The 27,026-nt window shown below is 45.4% G+C and overlaps 1 non-coding gene across 1 annotated transcript; it reads left to right on the forward strand.

Moving 5' to 3' along the window:
- The first annotated feature begins 19,664 nt into the window (after nucleotides 1–19,664).
- Nucleotides 19,665–19,736, forward strand: trnaa-ugc. The gene has a single exon. It is a non-coding gene; the product is annotated as a tRNA-Ala (tRNA).
- The last annotated feature ends 7,290 nt before the right edge of the window (nucleotides 19,737–27,026 follow it).

The following is a 27,026-nucleotide window of genomic DNA, read 5'->3' on the forward strand; positions in this document are numbered from 1 at the left end:
TGGGTATGGTTTTTGGGTAGTCCGACTCAAAGCTGTCAACATGCTCTGGTGGAGTAGAATAAAGTTGCCCTTAGAAGCTGATCTAAGGTCAGTGTTTTGTTTCCCCTCCAACTGTTTACGACTGGTGGCGCCCGTGGCAGGGAGGAAAAACTGGTCCTAGAACTATGAATGGCCTATAGAGTGACTGTGTGTAAGGATGGGTGAGACCAATAATGTGATGAAAGCTGTTTGACAGCATAACAGGAAATCCACTGTCATCATTACTAATTACTAAGAGATAGCAGGACAAATAAAATATCTCTCTGGTTATATAAAAAATCTGAGAAAATTGTTTTGACTCTTCTTCTTCCCCCTGAAGATACCAACATTTTTGCATTTAAAACATTGAATTGCAACTAAATTCTTGATCAATCTCTCATGTGTGAAAAATTCTTTACAGTCGGCCTAAATGTCAACCAGCAAGCTTCAGTCCAGCGATGAAACAGTTAAAACAAAATATAATCTTAACCCTAAAAGTTTTCAATCTGCCTTCCTCTCGAGGCCTATATTAATTGAATAACACATGAATAAGGAACGTACACAAAATAAATGTTATATATGTTTAATGACACAACAGTAATAACTTGATTGTCCATTGGTAATATTCCATCACATCATTAAGAGTACTGTCACTTTAAATGTCATAGTCCCCCACTCTCCCCTCCCCCTCCCTATATTTTATTCATTCTTCCTTCAGTGGGAGTGGCTTTGAACGCCACTCGACCCAAACTGGCCAATCAAATGGGTTCAGTCTGAATGCAGCATTTGAGCAGCCAATGGGCAGTGAATGTTTTTGAAAGCCTCAGCTAGTGACTCCAGACTCAGTGATCTGTGCCAGGGACAAGTAATCTCTGTCAGCGCCCACTGCACTCCCCTCCTCTACCCTTGCTCCCACTCCTGACAAGTTATGCAAGCTGGTGACCATGGCCCTTGACTGAGTGTTTGTTTTATGTGTGTGTGTTTGCCTATGTACAGTATATGTTGTACCAGGCTTTAATTATGTGAACACTATGAGTGTGTTGAGTTTATACATTTGTGCGTAGCCTACATGTACAGTGCCTTCGGAAATTATTCAGACCCCTTGACTTATCATTTTGTTACCCTATAACCTTATTCTAAATTTATTTTTTACCCTCTGCAATCTACACAAAATACTCCATAATGATAAAGCAAATCATTTTTAATTTTTTTTTGCAAATGTATTAAAAATTAAAAACAGATATATAGTATTCAGACCCTTCGCTATGAGACTCAAAATTGAGCTCAGGTGCATTCTGTTTCCATTGATCATCCTTGAGATGTTTCTACAACTTGATTGGAGTCCACCTGAGGTAAATTCAATTGATTGGACATGATTTGGAAAGGCACACACCTGTCTATATAAGGTCCCACAGTCGAAAGTGCATGTCAGAGCAAAAACCAAGCCATGAGGTCGAGGGAATGTCCGTAAAGCTCAGAGACAGGATTGTGTCGAGGCACAGATCTGGGGAAGGGTACCAAAACAATTCTGCAGCATTGAAGGTCTCCAAGAACACAAAGGCCTCCATCATACTTAAATGAAAGAAGTTTGGAACCACCAAGACTCTTCCTAGAGCTGGCAGCCTGGCCAAACTGAGCAATCGGGGGAGAAGGGCCTTGGTCAGAGAGGTGACAAAAAACCCGATGGTCACTCTGACAGAGCTCTAGAGTGCCTCTGTGGAGATGGGAGAACCTTTCAGAAGGACAACCATCTTTGCAGCTCTCCACCAATCAGGCCTTTATGGTAGAGTGGCCACTCCTCAGTAAAAGGCACATGACAGCTTGAAGTTTGCCAAAAGGCACCTAAAGAATCTCAGAACATGAGAAACAAGATTCTCTGGTCTGTTGAAACTAATAACTATTTGGCCAGAATGCCAATTGTCACGTCTGGAGGAAACCTGGCACCATCCCTACGGTGAAGCATGGTGGTGGCAGCAATATGCTGAGGGAGTGTTTTTCAGCAGCAGGGACTGGGAGACTAGTCAGGATCGAGGCAAAAATGAATGGAGCAAAGTACACAGAGATCCTTGATGAAAACCAAGCTCTAGAGGACTCTGGACCTCAGACTGGGGCGAAGGTTCCCCTTCCAACAGGACAATGACCCTAAGCACACAGCCAAGACAATGCAGGTGTGGCTTCAGGACAAGTCTTTGAATGTCCTAGAGTGGCCCAGCCAGAGCCCGGACTTGAACCCTATCAAACGTCTCTGGAGAGACCTGGAAATAGCTGTGCAGCGACGCTTCCCATCCAACCTGACAGAGCTTGAGAAGATCTGCAGAGAAGAATGGGAGAAACTCCCTAAATACAGGTGCCAAGCTTGTAAAGCCATACCATTGGGGCTGTAACCACTGCCAAAGGTGCTTTTTATCAAAGCACTGAGTAAAGGGTCTGAATACTTATGCAAATGTGATCTTTCAGTTATTTTATTTTTTTCTCTCCAAAAAATAATGTAAAAACCTGCTTTTGCTTTGTCATTATGGGGTATTTGTGTGTAGATTGATGAGCGGGGAAAAAACACAACATTTTTAATACATTACAGCCTTATTCTAAAATGTAACAAAATGTGGAATAAGTCAAGGGGTCTGAATACTTTCCGAATGCACTGTAAATCAAATCAATCAGATATTATTTGTCCCATGCTTGGTAAACAACAGGTGTACACTAACATTGAGCCTGTTCGATTACAGGCTCAAAATGGCCAGAAACAAAGAACTTTCTTCTAAAACTCATCAGTCTATTCTTGTTCTGAGAAATGATGGCTATTCCATGCGAGAAATTGCCAAGAAACTAAAGATCTCGTACAACGCTGTGTACTACTCCCTTCACAGAACAGCGCAAACTGTCTCTAACCAGAATAGAAAGAGGAGTGTGAGGCCCCAGTGCACAACTGCGCAAGAGGACAAGTACATTAGAGTGTCTAGTTTGAGAAACAGACACCTCACAAGTCCTCAACTGGCAGCTTCATTAAATAGTACCCGCAAAACACCAGTCTCACCGTCAACAGTGAAGAGGAGACTCCGGGTTTTTGGCCTTCTCGGCAGACTTGCAAAGAAAAAGCCATATCTCAGACTGGCCAATAAAAAGAAAAGATTAAGATGGGCAAAAGAACACAGACACTGGACAGAGGAAATCTGCCTTGAAGGCCATCATCCCGGAGTCACCTCTTCACCGGTGATGTTGAGACTGGTGTTTTGCATACCGTATGTGACTTCAACAGGTGTTTAATGATGTGTGCACTTGTCTTGAATGTCCAGTACATTTGTGCTAATGTACAGACCTACGGCTATGTTTTGTGAAGAACTGAACTGTCTGTTTGTTTAAGCTATGTCTTGTGCTAGTTTTCCTGAATCTACACTTCAATGTGTGTATGCCCTGCGTGCTGTGTTTTGTTGCTTGTTGCAACATGGAGCGAAAGTTTGTTGTTATGTCAGGGAGGATGCCTTTCACAGATGACACCTAACACCATAACATTACCCTCCATATTGGAAGCAGGCCAAGGTTCCCGAGGGTCTGAAATCCTGTTCACACACACACACACTCAAACACACACACACACACATACATACACGCACATACACATACCTCACACAAACATCCACACAACCCCAATGGGGTTGGGCTTGTCAGTGTTGAGATACACTGTCTTATTGGCTTGCTGTGAGGACCAGAGGTCATATTTACCTGACCAAGAAATTAATACATTGAAGTTTGGACCATCAGGAACCTTTCAGTAAGGTTTTTTGGTTGCTATAGCAAAGGCTTAACAGCAGGCCTACATGTTAGTGTTACTCAGTGCCCACAGGATTAGCCAGTATCTCTTACAGAATCTGAGACAAAGGTTTATTGTTAAGCATGGGTGTAATGGTCAGTAGTCAATCTGGGTTATGAGCAGATATTCACATTCTTCTAGATCAGACAGGACAGGTCAGACAGGACTCAATGTCCTCCACAGAGACTCTGAACTGAATCACTATGATACAAATGTGAGTTAGTGTAGAGAGACATAGGGAGAGAGACAGAGAGAGAGAGAGAGAGGGAGAGAGAGAGTGAGACCAAGAGAGTGAGAGAGAGCGAGAAACTAAGCTGCACTTCCTAACCTCCTGCCAAATGTATGACCATATTAGAGACACATATTTCCCTCAGATTACACAGACCCACAAAGAATTTGAAAACCAACCCAATTTCGATAAACTCCCATATCTACTGGTTGAAATACCATAGTGTGCCATAACAGCAGCAAGATTTGTGACCTGCTGCCACTAGAAAAGGGCAACCAGTGAAGAACAAACACCATTGTAAATTACAACCTATGTTTATTAATTTTCCATTTTGTTTATGATCTATTTCACCTGTTTTGAGAATGTAAACATGTTTTCCATGCCAATAAAGCCCTTAAATTGAATTGAATTGAAATTGAGAAAGAGAGAGTGAGGGAGGGAGGGAGAGCGAGAGAGAGAGAGCAAAAGGGAGGTATTGAAATAGAGAGAGAGATAGTGAGAGAGAGAGAGAGCGAGGCAGAGAGAGTGAGGGAGAGAGAAACACTGACTAGTGTACGTACTGACAAGTGTGCATACTGAGTAGTGTACATACTGACTAGTGTGCATACTGGCTAGTGTACATACTGACTAGTGTGCATACTGAGTAGTGTACATACTGACTAGTGTGCATACTGTACTGTGAGTACAGACGTGGGCAGGGGAGACAGTGTGTGTGTGTGTGTGTGTGTGTGTGTGTTTTGAACACAGACCCAGATCAAAGCTAACAGAACAGGTTGTGTCAGTGTCCTGTAGGCTACATGCTCTCCAGTAAGCCTCGCTCTCTCTGACTGTACCACTGAAGGACTACAGGAGAGACCAGCCCCATGGCAATGTGAGCGTTAGTGGTCTAAACTGAAGGATGATAGGAGAGACCAGCCCCATGGCAATGTGAGCGTTAGTGGTCTAAACTGAAGGATGATAGGAGAGACCAGCCCCATGGCAATGTGAGCGTTAGTGGTCTAAACTGAAGGATGATAGGAGAGACCAGCCCCATGGCAATGTGAGCGTTAGTGGTCTAAACTGAAGGATGATAGGAGAGACCAGCCCCATGGCAATGTGAGCGTTAGTGGTCTAAACTGAAGGATGATAGGAGAGACCAGCCCCATGGCAATGTGAGCGTTAGTGGTCTAAACTGAAGGATGATAGGAGAGACCAGCCCCATGGCAATGTGAGCGTTAGTGGTCTAAACTGAAGGATGATAGGAGAGACCAGCCCCATGGCTATGTGAGCTTTAGTGGACTAAACTGAAGGATGACAGGAGAGACCAGCCCCATGGCAATGTAAGCTTTAGTGGACTAAACTGAAGGATGACAGGAGAGACCAGCCCCATGGCAATGTGAGCTTTAGTGGACTAAACTAAAGGCAAGATGATAAGGCTACAGGCCTGTACAGTTACCAAGTGCTAAGCAACACTCTTTCACAGGTATACAACGGCACGCACACACGCACACGCACGCACGCACACGCACGCACGCACGCACACACACACACACACACACACACACACACACACACACACACACACACACACACACACACACACACACACACACACACACACACACACACACACACACACATCACCTCTCCCTGATACCTGCACTGTGATAACACCATGTACACAAACATGGAGCAGATAGACTGTCTGTCTGCTATCTTTGACCCTGGTGTTTGTTACAGCTCAGTTACTGTATAAGCCCTATTGATTACCAGCCTGAGACAAAAGCTATTCCAAACATAATCAAATTATTTTATTTCAGTCCTCTTAACTCCTACAGTCCCAGCATGTTTTGGACTTCTAGTCCCTTTAAAGCATTGTATATTTGGGTTGTACCTATAAGGGCACAAGGCGAGACCCAGATGCAGACACGGGAGGCAGATGGTTTGAGTCTTGATATTTATTAAACAATCCAAAAGGGTAGGCAAGAGAATGGTCAGGCAGCCTCGAGGTCAGGGCAGACAGAATGGTCAGGCAGCCTCGAGGTCAGGGCAGACAGAATGGTCAGGCAGGCGGGTACAGAGTCCTGAAAACAGGCAAGGGTCAAGAACCGGGAGGACAGGCAAAAGAGAATAGAAGCAGGAGTACGGGGAAAAACGCTGGTTGACTTGAAAAGCATACAAGACGAACTGGCACAGAGAGACAGGAAACACAGGGATATATCCACCAGGAATAATAAGCGACACCTGGAGGGGGTGGAGACAATCACAAGACAGGGGAAACAGATCAGGGTGTGACAGCACCATTGGATTCAATAGATTTCTTCTGCATCCATTGAAACCTGTGTGATTAGTCTGTGATTATGGGGGGCTGACCTAGAGCGGTGTTTGTGAGACGAGGGTGGATCCTGAAGGGGCACAGGGTCGGGTATTTTTACAAAAACGTCTGTAGAGTCCTAAAGGGTTTGAGCTATAAACTATTCAAATATATCCATGAAAAGCTGAGACTCTCACGAACACACACACGGTTTGCTCTAAACAAGAGTCGCTAGAAGGTAAGGGGTTCTTCTACATAGATCACAGGAAATCCCAGGACATAGTTTCTATAATATTGTAATAAGCTCACATAGTTGCTGTATCAAACTCCACACAGTTGTCACTGACTAGTTGGATACTAATTTATCACTGAGCAAACAGTACAGCCATTACTTTGTTTTTGATCAGCAAGAGCAGAGCATGCCGGGGGCTCAGGGTTGGAACATCCAACTAGTATCCAACTAGTCAGTGACAACTGTGTGGAGTGTGTTGAACAGCCTTGTTTTAATTTACACCATCCCAACAGCTATCTTAGAAACAGAACTGTGCCATGTGCTTCTCCGTGCATGCACTTCATAGCTTATATGCTATGGATCATGTGATTGAGACGACACCTAATAGGCTATAGGTGCACTTGATATTTCACACCCAGCAGACAATCAGAGATCAGGGGGGGCATCAGGCACACATCCATATATAGCCTAATAAGCAACTAATTCTAAAACACTGAGAAATATAGAAATGTCATCAATTCCAAATTAAAATGACCCTCCCCTAGACTAGATTTAAAAGATACTAAACCCTCCCTTGACTGAATTGGAGAAAGCATGACCCTCCCCCATTTTCCTCCAGGTACCCATTATAGAAAATTAAATCCATCCCTGAATGAAAAGCTGGGTTCTTGGGACTGAAACCCCAAAATAACATCTTGTGAAATGTGATTCATAAATGTTCTCACAATAACCCAGACCAGAGAGTCTTATGTTGTCAGCTGGACTTCAAAACTGTCATCAAGAACACAGAGAAGTGATAGACTTCCTCACTCGTTCCCTCCTCTCCTTCTGAACTACAATTACTGTTTTTACAGAATACTGACTGGATTCCTACACTTCTCCCAGTAAGCACCTAGGGGCTGGTAGAGGAAGTAGGGGAAAGGTCACTGGGCTGCTGTGTGTGTGTGTGTGTGTGTGTGTGTGTGTGTGTGTGTGTGTTGTGTGCACAGTTAGCACAGTTGCTCTTTGCTATCACGCCTGACCCTACCCTTCCTTACCCCGCAATGGCACATGAGGACAAACTTAAGTTTGTAAGCGATAGGTTGGGTGTGTTAGTGGATAGGTAGTATATTTATTCAGCAAGGAAAACAATGCAGAAAAGGGGGCGTATGTTATATATGTGTACTGTTTACTTATTGCATTAAACATTTGTTAGAAGGTACAAAGGGAGCACACAGCTACTGATGAGACTGAGGTTATGCTCACATACATCTGCCTACTATGCTTCATTATAAATTGGGTGGTTCCAGCCCTGAATGCTGATTGGCTGAAAGCCGTGGTATATGAGACCATATATGACAAAACATTTATTTGTACTGTTCTAATTACATTCGGAACCTGTTTATAATAGCGGTAAGGCATCTCTGGGGTTTGTTTTATGTGGACAATATACCACGGCTAAGGGCTGTATCCAGGTACCTTCGTCGTGGTATATTGGCCATATACCACACCCCCTCTGACCTTATTGCTATACTATATCACCCAAGACCTGTTTTCTGTACTCAGCTTTAGGAACAAGAGGGATCACAGAGCTATGTGTGCTTTTGATAAGAGATGGACTCACAGGAACGAGAAATAGAACAGCCGACAGAGCAAAACTCAAAGGCTCAGTGTCCCTCATTGTGTCTGTGGAGGTTTTGCCCACATTTGACCTTTTAAGACATATATGGGCAACTCTGGTCCTCCAGGGCCGCAGTGTTCAGGCTTTTGTTCAAGCCAAGCCCTAACAGGTCAGACAAAGCACCCTGCAGAAGAATATGCCTGAGGAACAGAGGTATTTGTCATAAGGTAAGGTGGGAGGTAGATAGAAAGATAGATAGAGATGGATGGAGTGATGGATAGAGAGATGGATCTGCAGGGTTGCCTATACGGAGGGAAGCACAAACAGGGGAAACCTGATGACATAACACACTCTCATGTGATGGGTGGAGGAGGAGGAAGGGGGAGGAGTCTATGGTACAGGGAGGGGAGGAGGCGGAGTTGGAGGAGGGTTTAAGGACAAGAAAAGGAATTCATAATGTGCAGATTCATGTTGTAGCATTATGTTTATCTATACATTTACCAAGTGTTTATCTATACATTTACCAAGTGTTTATCTATACATTTACCAAGTGTTTATGTTTGCAGTATGTGTGCTGGTGAAATCATTGAGTAAATATAGCCCATTATTTAATGTATGACCTGCAGTTCACTGAACCTCAGTCTCTTCTCAGATTACTTTTAGGACGACCTCTCTTTTCACCTATTCCATATTTACACTGGAATGTGACAACCCTACCTAGTCTAAGTAACTCCCCCTCGCTAACCCTGCCCCAGTCTCAGCCCTCTGAGCCCTTCTCCCTCTTGTCAGACCTCTCCACCATGTCTCTCTCTCTCCCTCTCTACCATGTCTCTCTCTCCCTCTCTACCATGTCTCTCTCTCCCTCTCTACCATGTCTCTCTCTCCCTCTCTACCATGTCTCTCTCTCCCTGTCCACCATGTCTCTCTCTCCCTGTCCACAATGTCTCTCTCTCCCTGTCCACCATGTCTCTCTCTCCCTCTCTACCATGTCTCTCTCTCCCTCTCTACCATGTCTCTCTCTCCCTGTCCACCATGTCTCTCTCTCCCTCTCCACCATGTCTCTCTCTCCCTCTCCACCATGTCTCTCTCTCTCTCCTGTCAGCCCCTCTCTCTCCCTGTCCACCATGTCTCTCTCTCCCATGTCTCTCTCTCCCTCTCTACCATGTCTCTCTCTCCCTATCTACCATGTCTCTCTCTCCCTGTCCACCATGTCTCTCTCTCCCTGTCCACCATGTCTCTCTCTCCCTGTCCACCATGTCTCTCTTTCCCTGTCCACCATGTCTCTCTTTCCCTGTCCACCATGTCTCTCTCTCCCTCTCTACCATGTCTCTCTCTCCCTGTCCACCATGTCTCTCTCTCCCTGTCCACCATGTCTCTCTTTCCCTGTCCACCATGTCTCTCTCTCCCTCTCTACCATGTCTCTCTCTCTCCTTCTCTACCATGTCTCTCTCTCCCTGTCCACCATGTCTCTCTCTCCCTCTCCACCATGTCTCTCTCTCCCTGTCCACCATGTCTCTCTCTCCCTGTCCACCATGTCTCTCTCTCCCTCTATACCATGTCTCTCTCTCTCTCCCTCTATACCATGTCTCTCTCTCCCTGTCCACCATGTCTCTCTCTCCCTCTCTACCATGTCTCTCTCTCTCTCCCTCTCTACCATGTCTCTCTCTCCCTGTCCACCATGTCTCTCTCTCCCTCTCTACCATGTCTCTCTCTCTACCTCCCTACCTCTACCATGTCTCTCTCTACCTCTCTACCATGTCTCTCTCTCCCTCTCTACCATGTCTCTCTCTCCCTCTCTACCATGTCTCTCTCTCCCTCTCTACCATGTCTCTCTCTCCCTCTCTACCATGTCTCTCTCTCCCTCTCTACCATGTCTCTCTCTACCTCTCTACCATGTCTCTCTCTCCCTCTCTACCATGTCTCTCTCTCCCTCTCTACCATGTCTCTCTCTCCCTCTATACCATGTCTCTCTCTCCCTCTCCACCATGTCTCTCTCTCCCTCTCCACCATGTCTCTCTCTCCCTCTCCACCATGTCTCTCTCTCCCTCTCCACCATGTCTCTCTCTCCCTGTCCACCATGTCTCTCTCTCCCTCTCTACCATGTCTCTCTCTCCCTCTATACCATGTCTCTCTCTCCCTCTATACCATGTCTCTCTCTCCCTCTCTACCATGTCTCTCTCTCCTTCTCTACCATGTCTCTCTCTCCTTCTCTACCATGTCTCTCTCTCTCCCTCTCTACCATGTCTCTCTCTCCCTCTCTACCATGTTGCTGTCTCACCCTCCCTGTCTACCATGTCTCACCCTCCCTGTCTACCATGTATCTCTCTCCCTCTCCACCATGTATCTCTCTCCCTCTCTGCCCTGCCCCCTCTCAGACTCACCCCCCCTTCTCTCTCCCTTATCTCCCTCTCTACCCTCTCCTCAGTGTGAGTGTCCTGGCTCATGATAAGTGTACAGCCACAGCAGAGAGGTCAGGATAACTCTTTCTATCAGTATCACCAGAGACATGCCAGTGGCCATGGCCTGTTTATAGGCCGACTAGAAACAAATTCAGGCAAATGAACACACAGCAGTAACACAGCACTAACACACAGGCCTTGCAGTGGTATTCATTACAGCAACAAAACATACAGAACAGTTCATAGTTCATGGCTCGTCATAGGGCATAACACAACCCAACATGTGTAGCGTTGCCATGCCACCTATGTTTAATTAGAGTTCTCTTTCAGCCTGGCTTATTGGATCAGGAACAACTGGTTTTTAATCATAGTCTGCGGTGTGTGTGTATGTGCATGTGTGTGTTCTCTCTCTGGGCTGACTTGATCAATCCCTTGTAAGGCCGACTGTTTCCTGTCCAGTCTACTCAGCTGTGTCCAATGCCTCTGAGGCCCCAATCCTCTGCCTGTTAGGAAGGAAAATAACCAGGAACCAGGGGACAGTGTAGACAGTTGCAGTGCACCCTGCTGCCTCTCCAAAATATAGATTCCCTTCCTCGACTGGATAGGCTTCCATCATAATGCTCAGTGTTCATACCTTTGGACTCCAAGGAAGTCACATAACAGTTTTCACAGCAGGGAGACAAAGACATGGGCCCCTTTGAACACGTGCAGGAACATTTCTCTTTAGCCATCGAGAGCATCATGCTTTGTCGATTTCAAAAAAGCTTTTGATGCAATTTGGCATGAGTGTCTGCTATACAAACTGATGGACAGTGGTGTTGGGTGAAAAACATACCACATTATAAAATCCATGTACACAAACAAAATGTGTGTGGTTAAAATGGGCAAAAAACACACACATTTCTTTCCACAGGGTCGTGGGGTGAGACAAGGATGCAGCTTAAGCCCCACCCTCTTCAAAATATATATCAACGAATTGGCGAGGGCACAAGAACAGTCTGCAGCATCCGGCCTCACCCAAATAGAATCTGAAGTCAAATGTCTACTGATGACCTGGTTCTTCTGTCCCCAACCAAGGCCCTGACAGTAAACCTCAGTAAGACAAAAATAATGGTGTTCCAAAAAGGTCAGGACAACAAATACAAATTCCATTCTAGACACCGTTGCCCTAGAGCACACAAAAAACTATATATACCTTTGGCTAAATATCAGCGGCACTTTGCCTTGATGGCGGCTCTGCACACTCTTGGCATTCTCCATATTATGGCAAGAACAGCTGAAATAAGCAAAGAGAAATGACAGTCCATCATTACTTGAAGACATGAAGGTCAGTCAATCCGGAAAATTTTAATGACTCAAAATTTATTTTTAAGTGCAGTCGTGAAAACCATCAAGCGCTATGTTGAAACTGTCTCTCTTGAGGACCGCCACAGGAAAGGAAGACCCAGAGTTATCTCTGCTGCAGAGGAGAAGTTCTTTAGAGTAAGTTCAGATCGTTCACAAAGCTGTGAACGATCTGAGAAACAAGGCAGGAAGGGCATTCAATGACATCAAAAGGAACATCAAATTGAATCAGTTATAGAACCCATTGCCCTATATGGTTGTGAGGTCTGGGGTCTGCTCACCAAACAAGAATTCACATAATGGGACAAACACCAAATTGAGACTGTGCATGCAGAACTGTACAAAAAATATCCTCTGTGTACAACGTAAAACACCAAATAATGCATGCGGAGCAGAATTAGGCTGATACCCGCTAACTATCAAAATCCAGAAAAGAGCCGTTAAATTCTACAACCACCTAAAAGGCAGCGATTCCCAAACCTTCCATAACAAAGCCATCACCTACAGAGAGTTGAACCTGGAGAAGAGACCCTAAGCAAGCTGGTCCTGGGGCTCTTTTCACAAACACAAACATACCCCACAGATTTCCAGGACAGCAACACAATTAGACCTCCAGGACAGCAACACAATTAGACCCAACCAAACCATGAGAAAACAAAAAGATAATTACTTGACACATTGGAAAGAATTAACAAAAAAACAGAGCAAACAGAATACCTGACCACTGTGACTGACCTACAATTAAGGAAAGCTTTGACTTTGTACAGACTCAGTGAGCATAGCCTTGCTATTGAGAAAGGCCACCGTAGGCAGACCTGGCTCTCAAGAGAAGACAGGCTATGTGCGCACTGCCCACAAAATGAGGTGGAACCTGAGCTGCACTTCCTAACCTCCTGCCAAATGTATGACCATATTAGAGACACATATTTCCCTGAGATTACAAAGACCCACAAATAATTCGAAAACAAACCCAATTTTGATAAACTCCCATATCTATTGGGTGAAATACCAAGATTTGTGACCTGTTGCCACGAGAAAATGGCAACCAGTAAAGAACAAACAACATTGTAAATACAACCCTTATTTATGTTGATTTATTTTCTATTTTGTTCTTTAACTATTTGCACATCGTTACAACATTGTGGGAACTTTTGTGAGTGTAATGTTTACTGTTCATTTTATTGTTTATTTCACTTTTGTTTATTATCTATTTGTCACATCCGCCGAATACCACAGGTGTAGACCTTACCGTGAAATGCTTTCTTACAAGCCCTTAACCAACAATGCAGTTCAAGAAATAGAGTTAAGAAAATATTTACTAAATAACCTGAAGTAAAAAATCAAATAAAAAGTTAATAAAATAACAGTGATGAGGCTATATACAGGAGGTACCGTTACCGAGTCAATGTGGAGGGGTACAGGTTAGTTGATGTAATTTGTACATGTAGGTAGGGGTAAAGTGACTATGCATAGATAATAAACAGCGAGCAGCAGTGTAAAAACAAAGGTGAGGGACTATTTAGTCCAGGTGGCCATTTGATCAATTGTTCAGCAGTGTTATTGTCACGTTCTGACCTTAGTTCCTTTGTTTTGTCTTTTGTTTTAGTATGGTCAGGGCGTGAGTTGGGTGGGTTGTCTATGTTAGTTTGTCTATGATTCTCTATTTCTGTGTTTGGCCTGGTATGGTTCTCAATCAGAGGCAGCTGTCAATCGTTGTCCCTGATTGTGAACCATATTTAGGTAGCCTGTTTTCCATTGTGTTTTGTGGGTGGTTGTTTCCTGTTTAGTGTTTTTGTTTCACCTTTCAGGACTGTTTGTTTGTCGTGTTTGTTGTTTTGTCTAGTGTTGCATATTTCATTAAATAATATGAACACTTACCATGCTGCACCTTGGTCCTCTCTTTCTCCCGACAACAGCCGTTACAGAACCACCCACCAACAAGGACCAAGCAGCCTGGTAACGGGCAGCAGCAGCAGCAGCAATCTCAGGACTCCTGGACATGGGAGGAGATCCTGGACGGCAAAGGACCCTGGGCACAGGCTGGGGAATATCGCCGCCCCAAGGCAGAGCTGGAGGCAGCGAAAGCTGAGAGGCGGCGATATGAGGAGGCAGCCCCAAAACTTTCTTGGGCGGGTGCACACGGGGAGTGTGGCTAAGTCAGGTAGGAGACCTGAGCCAACTCCCCGTGCTTACCGGAGAGCGAGTGGTACCGGGCAGGCACCGTGTTATGCCGTGAGGCGCAAGGTGTCCCCGGTGCGTGTGCATAGCCCGGTGCGGTACATTGCAGTGCCTCGTATCGGCCGGGCTAGAGTGGGCATCGAGCCAGGTGCCATGAAGCCGGCTCAGCGCATCTGGTCTACAGTGCGTCTCCTCGGGCCGGTGTACATGGCACCAGCCTTACGCATGGTGTCCCCGGTTCGCCAGCACAGCCCAGTGCGGGCTATTCCACCTCGCCACACTGGCCTGGCTACGGGGAGCATTCAACCAGGTAAGGTTGGGCAGGCTCGGTGCTCAAGAGCTCCTGTGTGCCTTCACGGTCCGGTCTATCCGGTGCCACCTCCATGCACCAGCCCTCCGGTGGCAGCCCCCCGCACCAGGCTGTCTCTCCGTCTTCTCCCTACAGGTGCTTCCGCCTGTCCAGCTCTGCCAGAACCTTCCTCCTGCCCAGCGCTGCCAGAGTCTCCCGTCTGTCCTGAGCTGCCAGAGTCTCCCGTCTGTGCTGAACTGCCAGAGTCTCCCGTCTGTCCTGAGCTGCCAGAGCCGGCAGTTTGTCCTGAGCTGCCAGAGCCGCCAGTTTGTCCTGAGCCGCCAGAGCCGCCAGTCTGTCCTGAGCTGCCAGAGCCGCCAATCTGTCCTGAGCCCCCAGTCAGCCAGGAGCTGCCAGAGACGTCAGTCAGCCAGGAGCTGCCAGAGCCGTCTGTCACGCCGGCGATGCCGGAATCGCCCTTCACTCCGGAGCTGTCGGAGTCTCCCGCCTGTCCGGCGCTGCCAGAGTCTCCCGCCTGTCCGGCGCTGCCGGAGTCATCCTTCACTCCGGCACTGGCAAAATCTCCCATCCATTCCGGACCCGTGGCTAGGGTCCCCAGTCTGAGGTCGGCGGTGAGGGTCGCCGCTCTGAAGAGGCCGTGGAGGCGGTTAAGGAGGCGGAGAAAGACTATGGTGGAGTGGAGTCCACGTCCCGCGCCAGAGCCGCCACCGCGGACAAACATCCACCCAGACCCTCCCCTATAGGTTCAGGTTTTGCGGCTGGAGTCCGCACCTTTGGGGGTACTGTCGCGCTCTGACCTTATTTCCTTTGTTTTGTCTTTTGTTTTAGTATGGTCAGGGCGTGAGTTGGGTGGGTTGTCTATGTTAGTTTGTCTATGATTCTCTATTTCTGTGTTTGGCCTGGTATGGTTCTCAATCAGAGGCAGCTGTCAATCATTGTCCCTGATTGTGAACCATATTTAGGTAGCCTGTTTTCCATTGTGTTTTGTGGGTGGTTGTTTCCTGTTTAGTGTTTTTGTTTCACCTTTCAGGACTGTTTGTTTGTCGTGTTTGTTGTTTTGTCTAGTGTTGCATATTTCATTAAATAATATGAACACTTACCACGCTGCACCTTGGTCCTCCTCTACTTCCCCAGACGGCAAGCATTACCGTTATGGCTTTGGGGTAGAAGCTATTAAGGAGCCTTTTGAACATAGACTTGGTTCTCCGGTAACGCTTTCCATGTGGTAGCAGCGAGAACAGTCTATGACTTGGATGACTGGAGTCTTTGACAATTTTTTGTCCCTTCCTCTGACACTGCCTAGTATATAGGTCCTGGATGGCAGGAAGTTTGGCACCAGTGATGTACTGGGCCGTACTCACCACTCTCTGTAGCACCTTACAGTCGGATGCCTAGCTGTTATCATAACAGGAGGTGATGCAAACGGTCAGGAAGCTCTCGATGGTGCAGCTGTAGAACTTTTTGAGGATCTGGGGATCCATGACAAATCTTTTCAGTCTCCTGAGGGGGAAAAGGCATTGTCATGCCCTCTGAATGACTTTCTTGGTGTGTTGGGACCATGATAGTTTGTTGGTGATGTGGACACCAAGGAACTTTAAACTCTTGACCCGCTCCACTACAGCCCGGTCGATGGGGGCATGTTCGGCCCTCCTTTTCCTGTAGTCCACGGTCATCTCCTTTGTCTTGCTCATGTTGATGGAGAGTTTGTTGTCCAGGCACCACACGGCCAGGTGTCTGGACTCAGGTTTCAGGCCTACCACCGCTGTGTCATCAGCAAACTTAATGATGGTGTTGGAGTTGTGCCTGGCCATGCAGTCATGGGTGAACAGGGAGTACAGGAGGTGACTAAGCACGCACTCCCGAGGGGCGTTATGTTGGGGCGGAATGCCAATTGGAGTGAGTCTAACGTTTCCGGGATGGTGGTGTTGATGTGAGCAATGACCAGCCTTTCAAAGCACTTCATGGCTACCGAATTGAGTGCTACTGGGCAGTAGTCATTTAGGCAGGCTACCTTCAGTTTTTTGGCCACTGTCACGTTCGTTGTATTGATGAGACCAAGGCGAAGCGTGATATGAATACATACTTATTTTAATAACGATTGAACACTAAACAAACTAACAAAATGAACGTGAAGCTATATAAACCGAGTGCTGACAGGCAACTACACATAGACAATAACCCACAAAACCAAAATGGAAAATGCCAACCTAAATAGGATCCCCAATCAGAGACAACGATAAACAGCTGCCTTTGATTGGGAACCAATTCAGGCCACCATAGACGTACATTTACCTAGACAAATCCAAAACCCCATAGATGTACAAAAACCACAAAAACACACATACCACCCTCGTCACACCCTGACCTAACCAAAATAATAAAGAAAACAAAGATAACTAAGGTCAGGGCGTGACAGCCACAGGGACTATGGTTGGCTGCTTGAAACATGTAGGTATTACACACTCGGTCAGGGAGAGGTTGAAAATGTCAGTGAGACACTTGCCAGTTGGTCCATGCCTGCTCTAAGAACATGTCCTGGTAATCTGTCTGGCCCTGCGGCCTTGTGAATGTTGACCTGTTTAAAGGTCTCGCTCACATCTGCTACGGACAGCGTGATTACACAGTCTTCCTGAACAGCTGGTGCTCTCATGCATGCTTCAGTTTTGCTTGCCTCGAAGAAGGCATAAAAGGAATTTAGCCCGTCTGGTAGACTCGTGTCACTGGGCAACTCGCTGCTGGGTTTCCCTTTGTGGTCCACAATAGTTTGCACATCCGACGAGTGTCAGAGCCGTTGTAGTAGGATTCAATCTTAGTCCTGTATTGACGCTTTGCCTGTTTGATGGTTTGGCTGAGGGCCTAACGGAATTTCTTATAAGCATCCGGAATAGTCTCCCACTCCTTGAAAGCGGCAGCTACAGCCTTTAGCTCGGTGTGGATGTTGCCTGTAATCCATGGCATCTGGTTGTGATTTGTACGTACGGTCACTGTGGGGATGACGTTGTCAATGCACTTATTGATGAAGCCGGTTACTGATGTGGTGTACTCCTCAATGCCATTGGATGAATCCTTGAACATATTCCAGTCTGTGCTAGCAAACCAGGCCTGTAGCTTAGCATCCATGTCATCTGACCACTTCCGTATTGAGCGAGTCACTGGTACTTCCTGCTTTAGTTTTTGCTTGTAAGCAGGAATCAGGAGAATAGAATTACAGTCAGATTTGCTAAATGGAGGGCGAGGGAGAGCTTTGTTTGTGTCTCTGTGTGTGGAGTAAAGATGTTCTAGAGGTTTTTTTTTCTCTGGTTGCACATGCTGGTAGAAATTAGGTAAAATGGATTTAAGTTGGCCTGCATTAAAGTCTCCGGACACTAGGAGCGCCGCTTCTGGATTAACATTTTCTTATTTGCTTATGGCCTTATACATCTCGTTAAGTGCTGTCTTAGTGCCAGCATCGGTTTGTTGTGATAAATAGACAGCTCCAAAAAATGTAGATGAAAATTCTCTTGATAGATGGTGTGGTCTACAGCTTATCATGAGATACTCTATCTCAGGCGAGCAATACCTCGATACTTCCTTAATGTTAGACATCGCACACCAGCTGTTGACATACAGACACACACCACCACCCCTCGTCTTGCCAGACGTAGCTGTTCTGTCCTGCCGATGCATGGAAAACCCAGCCAACTGTATATTATATGTGTCGTCGTTCAGCCACGACTTGTGAAACATAAGATAGTACAGGTTTTAATGTCCGGTTGGTAGGATAGTCTCGAACGGAGCTCATCTAGTTTATTCTCCAGTGATTGCTCATTGGCCAAGAACGGATAGTAGAGGCGGGTTACCCTCTCCCTGGCGAATTCTCACAAGGCACCCCGATCTACGCCCGCTGTACCTACATGTATTCTTTACGCGAATGACGGGGATTTGGGCCTGGTCTCGAAGAAACGGTATATCCTTCACGTCGGACGCATTAAAGAAAAGATCTTTGTCCAGTTCGATGTGAATAATCGCTGTTCTGACATCCAGAAGCACCTTTCGAGACAGTAGCACCAACATTATGTACAAAATAAGTTACAAATAATGTGAAAAACACACAAAATAGCACAGTTGATAAGGAGCCTGTGAAACAGCAGCCAATCCCCTCCGGCACCATTCCATATATTTCCCATGCCAATAAAAAACCCTTAAATTGAAATTGAAATTGAAATTGAGAGAGAGAAAGAGAGATATGGGGGAGAGAGTCAACCTCCTCCTCCTCTCTTTCCCTTCCCCCCTTTTCCACTCCTCCTCTCCTTAACTCTACTAAAATCCTCACTCCATGCGTCCGATGCTGTGGGTCTGTCCCTACATGGCTAAGACAAGTAGGGCTGCAGGTGGGTGTCCTTGGCAGGGCTCTGGGTGGAGAGTGTGGCTGGGGAACAAGCTGTGCTAGCTAGGGAGAGGCCATGGTCCTTTCCACGGCCCTCTGGAGGATATTAGGAAACAGGGCTATTTTAATCTCCCACTGGATTAGAATATCATGATGAGCTGATGAGAAAATGCTGGTCTCCACCCGATTATGAATGCAGGCACGGAGGCACACATGCATTTATACACTCTCTCTCTCTCTCTCTCTCTCTCACACACACACACACACACACACACACCAGGGTCTGTATTTGCGCTGTGGGAAGATCGGCTGTTTCCCCAATCCCATTACAGTGAACCAAAATATAGCCTGGATTGTATCAAAAAGAAATGTGTATCTATAAATAATCTGTATGTTTGTTTTTCATTTATTGTGCATTTTTTTATGAAGAGAACAGAAGAAAACATGAATGGAAGAAAGGAATGTACTTTGTGGTATATGTCTCCTCAAAAATAGAAACCAAAGTGAATATTAATGTAAAATATATTCATGACAAAAAAATATATTAAAAAAATATACAAAGCCAATTACTACACACACATCCACATGACACACACACAATCAAATTGCGCACGCACACACACACACACACACACACACACACACACACACACACACACACACACACACACACACACACACACACACACACACACACACACACACACACACACACACACACACACACAGGTCAAGGGTTAAGACTGGGCACCTCAAATCATATTGCATAACAGTCAAACAGAAATATCCTGGCTGTCTATTGGCTCCTCTTTCACAGGACCAATAAGGACTGACACCTGCCTGCAGGGAAAGCACATAAAGCCTGTTGCATAAGTTCATGTATGGGAGGGGATGTAGCTCAGTGGTAGAGCGCATGCTTTGCATGTATGAGGCCCCGGGTTCAATCCCCGGCATCTCCAGGATTTCTTTTGTCTAAATGAAAGGAGAAGATCATCTCTGCAGCCAAATCTTCAAATTGACTGTGACGGGAGGAATTGGATAAAGATTTTTAAAAGAAATGTGAACAGTAACAAGGGTATTACTTTTCCCAACTAATTTTATACATTACATCATCAAACAGTGCCTTTATTCAGCAAGATTTTTAAATCCTCATATATAAATAAATAAATAATGATTGGCTCTTATTTTCAATTTGGGGATGCCGTTCAGTGCATTCCTTGTTTGGTGACCAGACAATTTACAACTGAATGCTCTCTGTCCCTCCTTTGGAATGACCACAATAACCACGGAACCATCAGATAAACCTAACAACCCACCAACCTCTGGCTCTGCTGCCACAACAACCTAGCAAGGACACGACAACCCAACAAGGACACAATTACCCAACATGGACACGACAACCCAACAAGGACACGACAACCCAACAAGGACACAATTACCCAACAAGGACACGACAACACAACAAGGACACAATTACCCAACAAGGACACGACAACCCAACAAGGACACAATTACCCAACAAGGACACGACAACCCAACAAGGACACGACAACCCAACAAGGACACGACAACCCAACAAGGACACAATTACCCAACAAGGACACGACAACCCAACAAGGACACGACAACCCAACAAGGACACGACAACCCAACAAGGACACGACAACCCAACAAGGACACAATTACCCAACGAGGACACAACAACACAACAAGGACACAACAACCCAACAAGGACACAACAACTCAACAAGGACACAACAACCCAACAAGGAACAGGAAGAAGAGACATAAACAAGCAAAACATTTGTGAAAAGGACACAATGTTCTTTTGGGCTCTGGGTAGAATTTACCCAGATTTAGGATCAGTTTACCCTCTCCAAATCCCAAGTTTCACTGTTAGAGAGATGAAAGCTCAACTGACCGTAGATCAGTGTCCCAGCTTTAGTGTGGACAGTTGGACAGGACATCCTATCCTCCATGGAACTGGAGTATGCTGGGGGATCATCGTACTGTCCTTCCTGTGACTGACTGACCCACTTTGCCAAGTACATTTGGTCACTTAAAGTCACTTGAAGCTTTCGACCAGGTCGTAGCTTTCAACATGAAGCCTCAACCGGGCCGCAATCTGCTGTGTTACAAAGGGAATACTCACATTCAGAATGTGTAATGATTGTGGGGAATTGATGAAGACAGTATTGTAGCACCCAAAGGGGGGTTATCTTGTCAACATAGAGACACTTGCCAGCAGTTTGGGGTTCAAGCTGTAGGGACATTGTAATAACATTCTTGTTTTTTTAACGAGGTAAATCAGTTATGAACAAATTGTTATTTTCAATGACAGCCTAAGAACAGTGCGTTAACTTCCTTGTTCAGGAGCAGAACAACAGGTTTTTACCTTGTCAGCTCAGGGATTCAATCTTGCAACCTTTCTGTTACTAGTCCAACACACTAACCACTAGGCTACCCTGCCGCTACCCAGGCTACCCTGGGTTATAGATGTAGGTAGAATGTAATGCCATTCTAGAATATAGACGATTGATGTGGGCATATGATTCTCTCTATCCTCTGACAACGAACACCAGAGGCATGACAGAAAATTATGCAGATGTAAATGAGTATCTATTCTATTTTTACTGTGAATTCAGAGAGAGAGAGAGAGAGAGAGAGAGAGAGAGAGAGAGAGGGAGGGAGGGAGGGAGGGAGAGGGAGGGAGGGAGGGAGGGAGGGAGGGAGGGAGGGAGGGAGGGAGGGAGGGAGGGAGGGAGGGGGAGGGAGGGAGGGAGGGAGGGGAGGGAGGGAGGGAGGGAGGGAGGGAGGGAGGGAGGGAGGGAGGGAGGGAGGGAGGGAGGGAGGGAGGGAGGGAGGGAGGGAGGGAGGGAGGGAGGGAGGGAGGGAGGGAGGGAGGGAGGGGGAGGGAGGGAGGGAGGGAGGGGGAGGGAGGGAGGGAGGGAGGGGGGCTTTACTCTTGTCTCTGTGTGTGGTTAATTGACCATTGTGGGAATGGGTGATTCAACAGTCTGATTCAACAGAAAGAGCGAGGGGACATAGAGGGGACTGTTGACTTATATAAATATCGAAGAGGACACATAGCAGGCAGAGCAGAGCTCAATCAGCCAATTACATGGATAAAGTTGTCTTACATCTCTCAGATATGGGACAGACACTTCACAACCTTATTCCTTACCATTTATTTTGAACTGTCTGTTTTGTACACGTGCTATTCAATGCATTTCTATGGGCTATGGTAGTAAAGGCTAAATTAAATGTTTCATCAAATAACTACCCATTTACAATGCAAAGTTATGCCTGCTAGATGCGTTTATAAGACAGGATAAAAGCAATACAAACAACATGTAGCCTACTAGCAGGTTCCAACATAATGTCCAACACAAACATGAAGACGTACAGTGCCTTTACAAAGTATTCATATGGTCACATTGACTTTTTCCACATTTTGTTGTGTTACAATTATCTGTAAGGTCCCTCAGTTATAAATGACATATTTCTGTATTACATTTTTGATCATTTTCAAACATTTCTAAAGACATGTTTTCACTTTGTCATTCAGGCTAGATGGGTGAGAGTTTTTTTTAAATAATTTTGAATTCAGGCTGTAACACAACAAAATGTTGTGAGGGGAGATAGGTGTGGAAGGCCTACTGTCGTCAGGAGAGATAGGTGTAGGTCTACTGTCGTCAGGGGAAGGGTCATAACATTCAGTCTGTCTGCTGTTTGAAGTCTGTTGGTCAGCATTGCACAATGTTGATCTTTTAAAGTTAGGGCAAGGCACAACATACACATTCCACAGTGCCTCATCATTCGCATTCAGTACTTTCTGTGTGTGACTGTGCTTGCCTGTGTGTGTGTGTGTGTGTGTGTGTGTGTGTGTGTGTGTGTGTGTGTGTGTGTGTGTGTGTGTGTGTGTGTGTGTGTGTGTGTGTGTGTGTGTGTGTGTGTGTGTGTGTGTGTGTGTGTGTGTGTGTGTGTGTGTGTGTGTGTGTGTGTGTGTGTGTGTGTGTGTGTGTGTGGTATCATGAGCCATTGTAGGAAGGCCGCTCCCTGTATGTTGTCTGGGTTGTCTAGAAAGGTCTCAGGTAATAAACACTCACCAAGTTAAAGGAATCAGATCAACTTAATACAATTATTTAGATTTATACTATACTATGAATCTGTGTTATACTCGGTTTGAATTCATTAATTTAATTTTAATTTGTGATTGATTATGTTCCTGGCCAACCGCTGGCCTGAGACGTCACATAACTAGCCTTCTATCGCCCTCTTGTGGTTCAATGGCAGAAAACGCCCACTTCAATTCAGTTACACAATTGGCCAATAGATGGAGACCCTTTACAGAGCTCTATATTCTGGGCAATAGTGTATCTCTAAATAATGTGAAGTGGCCTCTCCTTTCTCCCTGTTCTCTCTGTAATTAGACTTTAAAATGATTGATGATGAAACACAGGCAACCAGAATTCTAACCCTCTTAGACATTCATAAATTCTGCGAAGCTGAATAATGATGATGCATATTAATCTATGTCATTTCCACTTCCAAGAACTTAAAACAAATATGATATGATGATTTTTCTCTGTTTCTGTGTTGCCGTGTTGCTCTTTTGCTGTGTTTATTTGGTGCTGTGTTGCTCTGTTGCTCTGTTGCTGTTTCTCTGTTGCTGTGTTGCTCTGTTGCTGTTTCTCTGTTGCTGTGTTGCTATGTTTCTCTGTTGCTGTGTTGCTGTGTTGCTGTTTCTCTGTTGCTGTGTTGCTATGTTTCTCTGTTGCTGTGTTGCTGTTTCTCTGTTTCTCTGTTTCTCTGTTTCTCTGTTGCTGTGTTGCTGTTTCTCTGTTTCTCTGTTTCTCTGTTGCTCTGTTGCTGTGTTGCTATGTTTCTCTGTTGCTGTGTTGCTGTGTTGCTGTTTCTCTGTTGCTGTGTTGCTGTTTCTCTGTTGCTATGTTTCTCTGTTGCTCTGTTGCTGTTTCTCTGTTTCTCTGTTGCTGTGTTGCTATGTTTCTCTGTTGCTGTGTTGCTCTGTTGCTGTTTCTCTGTTGCTATGTTTCTCTGTTTCTCTGTTGCTATGTTTCTCTGTTGCTGTGTTGCTCTGTTGCTGTTTCTCTGTTGCTGTGTTGCTGTTTCTCTGTTGCTATGTTTCTCTGTTGCTCTGTTGCTGTTTCTCTGTTTCTCTGTTGCTGTGTTGCTATGTTTCTCTGTTGCTGTGTTGCTCTGTTGCTGTTTCTCTGTTTCTCTGTTTCTCTGTTTCTCTGTTGCTGTGTTGCTGTTTCTCTGTTTCTCTGTTTCTCTGTTTCTCTGTTGCTGTGTTGCTATGTTTCTCTGTTGCTGTGTTGCTGTGTTGCTGTTTCTCTGTTGCTGTTTCTCTGTTGCTGTTTCTCTGTTGCTATGTTTCTCTGTTTCTCTGTTGCTATGTTTCTCTGTTTCTCTGTTTCTCTGTTTCTCTGTTTCTCTGTTGCTGTGTTGCTGTGTTGCTGTGTTGCTCTGTTGCTGTTTCTCTGTTGCTATGTTTCTCTGTTGCTCTGTTGCTGTTTCTCTGTTGCTATGTTTCTCTGTTGCTCTGTTGCTGTTTCTCTGTTTCTCTGTTGCTGTGTTGCTATGTTTCTCTGTTGCTGTGTTGCTCTGTTGCTGTTTCTCTGTTGCTATGTTTCTCTGTTTCTCTGTTGCTATGTTTCTCTGTTGCTGTGTTGCTCTGTTGCTGTTTCTCTGTTGCTATGTTTCTCTGTTGCTGTGTTGCTGTGTTGCTGTTTCTCTGTTGCTATGTTTCTCTGTTTCTCTGTTGCTGTTTCTCTGTTGCTGTTTCTCTGTTGCTATGTTTCTCTGTTTCTCTGTTGCTGTTTCTCTGTTGCTATGTTTCTCTGTTGCTGTGTTGCTATGTTTCTCTGTTGCTGTGTTGCTCTGTTGCTGTTTCTCTGTTGCTGTGTTGCTCTGTTGCTGTTTCTCTGTTGCTATGTTTCTCTGTTGCTGTGTTGCTGTTTCTCTGTTGCTATGTTTCTCTGTTTCTCTGTTGCTGTTTCTCTGTTGCTGTGTTGCTCTGTTGCTGTTTCTCTGTTGCTATGTTTCTCTGTTTCTCTGTTGCTGTTTCTCTGTTGCTATGTTTCTCTGTTGCTGTGTTGCTATGTTTCTCTGTTGCTGTGTTGCTATGTTTCTCTGTTGCTGTGTTGCTGTGTTGCTGTTTCTCTGTTGCTGTTTCTCTGTTGCTGTTTCTCTGTTGCTATGTTTCTCTGTTTCTCTGTTGCTATGTTTCTCTGTTGCTATGTTTCTCTGTTGCTATGTTGCTATGTTTCTCTGTTGCTGTGTTGCTCTGTTGCTGTTTCTCTGTTGCTGTGTTGCTCTGTTGCTGTTTCTCTGTTGCTATGTTTCTCTGTTGCTGTGTTGCTGTGTTGCTGTTTCTCTGTTGCTATGTTTCTCTGTTTCTCTGTTGCTGTTTCTCTGTTGCTGTGTTGCTCTGTTGCTGTTTCTCTGTTGCTATGTTTCTCTGTTTCTCTGTTGCTGTTTCTCTGTTGCTATGTTTCTCTGTTTCTTTGTTGCTGTTTCTCTGTTGCTATGTTTCTCTGTTGCTGTGTTGCTGTTTCTCTGTTTCTCTGTTGCTCTTTTGCTGTGTTGCTGTTTCTCTGTTTCTCTGTTGCTGTGTTGCTGTTTCTCTGTTTCTCTGTTTCTCTGTTGCTGTGTTGCTGTTTCTCTGTTTCTCTGTTGCTGTGTTGCTGTTTCTCTGTTTCTCTGTTGCTGTGTTGCTGTGTTGCTCTGTTTCTCTGTTTCTCTGTTGCTGTGTTGCTGTGTTTCTCTGTTGCTCTGTTGCTGTTTCTCTGTTGCTATGTTTCTCTGTTTCTCTGTTGCTGTTTCTCTGTTGCTATGTTTCTCTGTTGCTTTGTTGCTGTTTCTCTGTTGCTATGTTTCTCTGTTGCTGTGTTGCTGTTTCTCTGTTTCTCTGTTGCTCTTCTCTGTTTGTTTCTCTGTTTCTCTGTTGCTGTTGCTGTTTCTCTGTTTCTCTGTTGCTGTTTTCTGTTCTGTTTGCTATGTTTCTCTGTTGCTGTGTTGCTGTTTCTCTGTTTCTCTGTTGCTCTTTGCTGTGTTGCTGTTTCTCTGTTTCTCTGTTGCTCTGTTGCTGTTTCTCTGTTGGTGTTTCTCTGTTTCTCTGTTTCTCTGTTGCTCTGTTTCTCTGTTTCTCTGTTTCTCTGTTTCTCTGTTTCTCTGTTTCTCTGTTTCTCTGTTGCTGTGTTGCTGTTTCTCTGTTTCTCTGTTGCTGTGTTGCTGTGTTTCTCTGTTTCTCTGTTGCTGTGTTGCTGTGTTTCTCTGTTGCTGTGTTGCTGTGTTTCTCTGTTTCTCTGTTTCTCTGTTTCTCTGTTTCTCTGTTTCTCTGTTTCTCTGTTTCTCTGTTTCTCTGTTGCTGTGTTGCTGTTTCTCTGTTGCTGTGTTGCTGTGTTGCTGTCGAACCCCATTACACGGCATTACATCCTGCTGCATATGTCCTGCATGCACTCCCAGCATCACAGCATCCCAGATATGGATCAAGATACTTTGAAGTGGAGTTAGTGGTCTTCTTGTCAAGATAACCTCCAGCCTCAGATGGATATCACTTCACCCCCATTAGGAATATGGCCCTTAGTAATCATTTCTCTTATCTTCAGTTACTGTAGATCTCCAGAAAGCAGAAGTTAATGTGTTTGGGCTGTATAACCTACCCATATCAAGGCACAAGGCAAGACCCACATGCAGACACAGGGGGCAGATGTTTGGAGTCTTACAATGTTCATTAATCCAAAGGGGTAGGCAAGAGAATGGTCGTGGACAGACATAAAGGTCAAAACCAGATCAGAGTCCAGGAGGTACAGAGTGGCAGACAGGCTCATGGTCAAGGCAGACAGGCTCGTGGTCAAGGCAGACAGGCTCGTGGTCAAGGCAGCAGAATGGTCAGGCAGGCGGGTACAAAGTCCAGAAACAGGCAAGAGGTAAAACCCGGGAAGACTAGAAAAAGGAGACTGCAAAAAGCAGGAGAACGGGGAAAACCGCTGGTTGACTTGGAAACATACAAGACAAACTGGCACAGAGAGACAGGAAACACAGGGATAAATACACTGGGGAAAATAAGCAACACCTGGAGGGGGTGGAGACAATGAAACAGATCAGGTGAAACAGATCAGGGTGTGACAACCCATGTGAGACCAGGTCAGGTCGGGTGACCTCTGAACTAAACAACACTGGACATAAGACATGGAAAATGATGTATTTATCTTTGTCTTTAG

Source organism: Oncorhynchus tshawytscha, linkage group LG22 (genome assembly GCF_018296145.1).
Source record: "Oncorhynchus tshawytscha isolate Ot180627B linkage group LG22, Otsh_v2.0, whole genome shotgun sequence".
Lineage (NCBI taxonomy): Eukaryota > Metazoa > Chordata > Actinopteri > Salmoniformes > Salmonidae > Oncorhynchus > Oncorhynchus tshawytscha.